Here is a 6,096-nt window from a genome sequence, read left to right on the forward strand (position 1 = left end):
AAGTGTATAAGCGACCGTAAGTGACCGTTAGGGTATGAGTGAGTTTTGACTAGTTTCTTAAGCGACCGTGGTCTAATTCCGGATTATGTTATTGTTCATAGGTTACCGGACCCAGTCGAAGCTTAAGTCTATCCCGGAACACTCAGGCAAGTTTTCTACCCGTTATACAGTTGTTGTGATGTATATATGTATATGCATTATCTTGTGATAAGTGCATGCTTGTTATGAGCAAATCTTGCGATATATTGGAGCATGATGATATGGTATATACGCATGCCTGTTTCCTAATCTTGATATCTAATTGTTGATTCAAATGCTTATAAGTTGCGTAATACATATGCTAGAGATAAGCAGTAGTTGCGTATACCCTTAGTATAGGGGACCCAAAGGTGAACATTTTTCTAAACCGGGAGTCGATGTTCCCGAGTATAGTATATATATATATTTATATATATATATATCTAGTTTTCTATAACTACTAATCGGATAAGGTATATTCGATTGTTTTGAATAATAATCAAACTTATTGTCAATTATTGAAATAAAGATCGTACTTTCGTATAAGTATATCTTTTGTTATTTATTATTCATTTCAAGTATGAGTTTTAAAACTTCTACTTCAAATATTTTTATAAAGATTATCCTTATGGGAATATTATTTAAATAATAATATTGAGATATTTCCTAATATATCGGGATGGATTTATTTTATTAAATCATCATTACTCTAAACATTCTTTAAAATGTTTTTGAGTCTTCAATATGCTATTAAAATTTAGAGCGGATCCCAAAACTCGTTTTCAAATTTAAGATCTTCCTTTCGAAGGGGATTTAAATACTCGCTTAAAAATCTGAGGGATCCGGCTCTGTGGTGTATTTTATGTTCGCAACGAGGTTGCTGTTTTGATAAAAGAATTTGATTACTTTCCCAACGTTCGGGAAGTAAGTCCATCTAATTGAGTCGGCATAAGCGACAGGCCGGGGTACGGTCTATCAAAGTGTAAGTGGCTGGGTGGCAGTCCATCAACGTGTAAGAGGCCAGGTGGCGGTCCAGCACAAGGCCCTAATGCGGCCAAGGTGATGACCGGTGGGGGATTCATCCATCTACTAGTAGAAAAGGTTACATATTGGTATCTTTTCCTGATCAGCAAGATATCGGGTTTATGCCAAAATTCTCTTCTTTCCAAATTCATTGGATATGACAACTCTATTTATACTTGTCATGACAGAGGTTTTCAGGGAATGTATGAGATATATATATAGGTGTATATATATATATCGGGACTTAATGAAGTATCTCGTAACTTCATCTCTTTTGAATGATATTTCAAAGATTGAATTTATTCAAGTCTTATCTTGTAGTCTCATCTATGTGATGAACTTTTGAAACTGATTATACCTTGAATGGTGGTAGTACAAGTAGTATTCAGAAAAGATATAAGTATATTGGAGTATCTTGTAACTTCATCTTTTCAACTTATATCTGGTTAATGATTATCTTATGCATGACAAAGATTTTGAGAAAAATGTTGAGACAAGGTTAGACATATGAGATCACCTTGCAACGATATTTTTATACAGTTATAAACTGGAACCCTGTGTATATTATGCATGGAAGAGAATTTCCAAGATTTTGAAAAGTATATATACATATATACTGATTATTTTGCGACTTGGTCGCGTTAAGATATCAAACTTTGTTCATATCTGCTTGACCAAGACTTTCATGAGTACTTTGGGAATTCTCATATATTGTTAATCATTATACATATTATTTTGGTGGGCTTATTGCTCACCCTTGCTTTCTTCTTTCATCACACAATAACAGATAGACAAGATGAACAGGACCAAGCTCCCAATTCGTGAGCAGACAGGAAACGTTCCGTAGTTTCCTATAGGCGTTGATGCCGTTGTAGCTGAGGTAGGAACTACCAATAGGCTAGGCTTTCAACTTTTGATGTACCAGACTTCTGTATATTTATGAATTGTAATATTGGCAAAGAATCTGTATACTTATTCAGAAACTCTTTTTAAGGTGTAATGGCTTATAATTATGGAATAAAATGACTTGTGTTATTGATAAGTGGCATTTTATACCACTTAGAACGTCTTAAAATGGCTTAAATTGGTGTCTTGAAATCAAGTATTTTGTGTATTTAATGCGTTTTTCTAGTGTTTATGCATTTTAGGGTATTAGTTGCATTTCGAGGGAGGAATCATCAAGAATAAGCCTTGGCATGTGTTCACCATTGCGAGAGGAAAGGAATGGGCAGATTACGGCGAAGAAACGAAGCAAGCTTGGAATTTTTCCAGTAGGGTCGGGGAAATGCTGAGCGGCCGCGCAAGGTCGGGGAAAAGCTAAATTATTTTAGACTTCTACTTCTGTGTGGCTTCCAATTTCTATGTAATCTGAGTTTTATGGGACTATTATATAGGTAGATTTGAGACGTTTTCATAGAGAGTAAGGAGATTATGTTTTAGATTGTGTTTTACGCAAGAAGCGAAGGAGATAAGGAAGAAGACCGATTTAGCACACCGCAACGAAGAGGAAGCATATATTCTTGTGATTCTTGTTTCGTTGTAACATTGGATGCTAGTTTTCTTGCTTTGACTTATTTACTCTTGTGACGTACTCTGTTTTAATATAATTAGTTTAGTTATTATTTTCTGGTGTTTGTTTATCATAATTTCATATGAACCCATGATGGCGATAAGTTCTATTATGGGCTAATCGTGATCATGGGGTTACAACGGATTTATTATGGAATTCTTTAGTTAATTTTTTAATACTTTAGTGTGTGATGATTGCATGATATCTAGTATTGGTTGCGCGTATTCGTCTTATGTGCGTCGCGAACATATAGGATAGGGTGTTAATCTCTTGTGAAGCGACGGTGGATCTTGAGATTTAGAACTTGCCATGCTAGCATAGGTTCATGTACGTTGTGCATGATTAGTGGGTAACTCTAACAGTTTTATTTGCCCTATGTAATCAAAAGGAATAACTTGTGCTTAAATCGTTGTGTTGTCAATTTCTGTAGACATATAGGAACTCAACATAATTGATGACTATTCAACTTCTATCTTAATTGTGGATGCTTGGTAGAATGGTATTAGTACAATGAAAGTTGGCTTTTATCAGTTTCGTGTTATTCGATTAATATCATCACTGTCACATGCTAAAGGTAATAACAATGGCTATAGAAGGAACTAATAATGAAGTTGTGATCTCATGAGTGTTTTATTATTGATAATTTGAAGTGTTAGTTAAGTGGTTAATTAAGTAGTTAATTATAGTTAATATTTGATCAACAATTTTAAGTGTTATCTTAACATTGAGAAGTAATCATACATTGGTGAGTGAGTTTAATTAGACAATAACTTAGTCTGAGTCTCTGAGGGAACGAACTAGAAAGTATTCTATATTACTTGCGAACGCGTATACTTGCGTGAATATTAGTGCGTGTTTTCGCCCTAACAAGTTTTTGGCGCCACTGCCGGGGACTCGGCGTATTTGTTTAGTTTATGTACTTACCATCATTGGTCATTAGGACTCAGTGATTAGGACGTAGTAGTTACTTACTCTTTTCGGTTGTGTTTCAGGTACTTTAGCAAGCGTTTATGCAAACTCGTTCTCGTGCTCGCAAGAGGACTTTAGATACAACTGAGGAGACAAACGAAGTTCTTGATATTCCGGAGAAGTTAGATTTTGAGGATTCAGATTCAGGCGCTGAGCAGAAAGAACCAGTAAACATGGGAGATCGTATTGTTCAAGCTGATCCAGCTCTTATGGATTTTTCTCGACCTAAAATTGATGATATTCAGTCAAGCATCCTTCATCCGGCTATTCAAGCTAACACCTTTGAAATCAAGCTGGGCACTATTCAGATGGTGCAGAATTCTGTTTCTTTTGGAGGAGCGGCAACTGAAGACCCCAACATGCACATAAGAAATTTTGTCGAGATCTGCAGCACTTTTAAGTATAATGGCGTGACTGATGAGGCTATCAAGTTGAGGCTTTTCCCGTTCTCACTGAGGGATAAGGCTAAAGACTGGTTACATTCTGAACCAGCTGGGTCCATCACTACGTGGCAAGATCTTGCGCAAAAGTTTCTGGTGAAGTTTTATCCAATGGCAAAGACTGCTGCTATGAGGAGTGCTCTTACTCAGTTTGCGCAGCAACCTACAGAATCTATGTGCGAGGCTTGGGAATGCTACAAGGAAATGTTGAGAAAATGTCCACATCATGGAATGCTGGATTGGATGGTAATCACTGGTTTTTATAATGGTTTGGGGGCCCAATCTCGGCCCATGCTCGATGCAGCAGCTGGAGGCGCCTTATGGGCTAAAAGCTATACTGAGGCGTATAATCTTATAGAGACAATGGCTGCAAATGAGCATCAAAACCCAACTCAGAGGATGACGTCAGGCAAGGTCGCAGGTATTCTGGAAGTTGATGCAGCCACCGCTATTGCAGCCCAGCTCCAAGCGCTATCAATGAAGGTTGATTCTCTGGCTATGTATGGAGTTAATCAAATAGCTATGGTTTATGAGCTTTGTGCAGGTTCTCATGCTATGGATCAGTGTTCTCTTGTCAACGAATCTGTTTAGTATGTGAATAATTATCAACGACAACAGCAGCCTGTGCCAGCGACCTATCATCCTAATAACAGAAATCATCCAAATTTCAGCTGGGGTAATAATCAGAATGCTATTCAGCCACCATGTCAGCAAGGGGTGAGTAAACAGTTTAACCCACCTGGATTCCAGCAACCACAACAGTATGCTACAAGGCAATCATATCCTCAACAGGGAAGTGCAGCTGCACCTACTAGTACTGATTTTGAGGAACTTAAGCTGTTGTGCAAGAGTCAGGCGGTTTCTATCAAGACCTTGGAAAATCAAATCGGTCAATTAGCCAATGCAGTACTCAATCGTCAACCTGGCACTCTTCCCAGTGACACAGAAGTACCAGGCAGGAAGGAAGCTAAAGAGCAAGTCAAGGCTATTACCTTAAGGTCTGGAAAAGTAGCTGATGCTGAAAAGGCAAAAGAAGTCGAAGCTGAAGTTAGAGATGAAGAATCTAAGCAAAAGGAGAAAGTGGCGGAACTAAAGAAGACTACTGTTGAACACACTCTGCCTGAGGCTAATACAGGGGAGAAACAGCTCTATCCTCCACCACCTTTTCCTAAGAGATTGCAGCAACAAAAGCTGGATAGACAGTTTGGGAAGTTTCTGGAGGTGTTCAAGAAACTTCACATCAATATACCTTTCGCTGAGGCTCTGGAACAAATGCCTAGTTATGCGAAGTTTCTGAAGACTATTCTTTTAAGGAAGGTGAAACTGGATGACCTTGAAACCGTTGCTCTCACGGAAGAATGCAGCGCGGTTCTGCAATAAAAGTTACCACCAAAACTGAAAGATCCAGGAAGCTTCACCATTCCTTGCACCATTGGCAATCTAACTTTTGACAAGTGCCTTTGTGATTTGGGAGCAAGCATTAATCTGATGCCTTTGTCGATCTTTAAAAAGCTGGATCTGCCTGATCCAAAACCCACATACATGTCGCTACAATTGGCGGACCGTTCCATTACTTACCCAAGGGGCATAGTTGAGGATGTGCTCGTCAAGGTGGATAAGCTCTTCTTGTAATATCCCATATATTTTCAAATATTATTATTATTATTTGGAATTGTTTATGTGATTTTATGTAAATTTTTGGTGAATTATCTGAAAAGTAGAATAGATATCTGAATGTTATATGTGACATTATTTGAATATTTGAATTTTTATATGTCCAGAATAAAATATAGATAATTGTGGTATTTTTCTGGTAATTTTTGGAGTGTTATATGATTTTATAATGATTTATGAATTATTAATTATTTTCAGAATAATTATAAAATTATTTTATAAAGCCGGGAATCTTCCAAACTTCAACCGTTTTGCGTTTTTACAACCCGAAACTCTTCCGAAAACTCCTTCCTAACCTAATCTGGTAATTCCGGACATTTTCCGTGTTTTGACTTTTTCGATCCGGATTACGGTTTGACCCGTGCGCGGCCCGGCGCAATAATTTCGATACGATAGTTATTT

The 6,096-nt window shown here is 37.5% G+C and overlaps 1 non-coding gene across 1 annotated transcript; it reads right to left on the reverse strand.

Annotated features, from left to right (window-relative positions):
- Window positions 1-4,146: 4,146 nt before the first annotated feature.
- Window positions 4,147-4,253, reverse strand: LOC141709738 (small nucleolar RNA R71). The gene has a single exon (XR_012570301.1). It is a non-coding gene; the product is annotated as a small nucleolar RNA R71 (small nucleolar RNA).
- Between the last annotated feature and the right edge of the window lie 1,843 nt (window positions 4,254-6,096).

This window comes from Apium graveolens, chromosome 2, assembly GCF_009905375.1.
Source record: "Apium graveolens cultivar Ventura chromosome 2, ASM990537v1, whole genome shotgun sequence".
NCBI lineage: Eukaryota > Viridiplantae > Streptophyta > Magnoliopsida > Apiales > Apiaceae > Apium > Apium graveolens.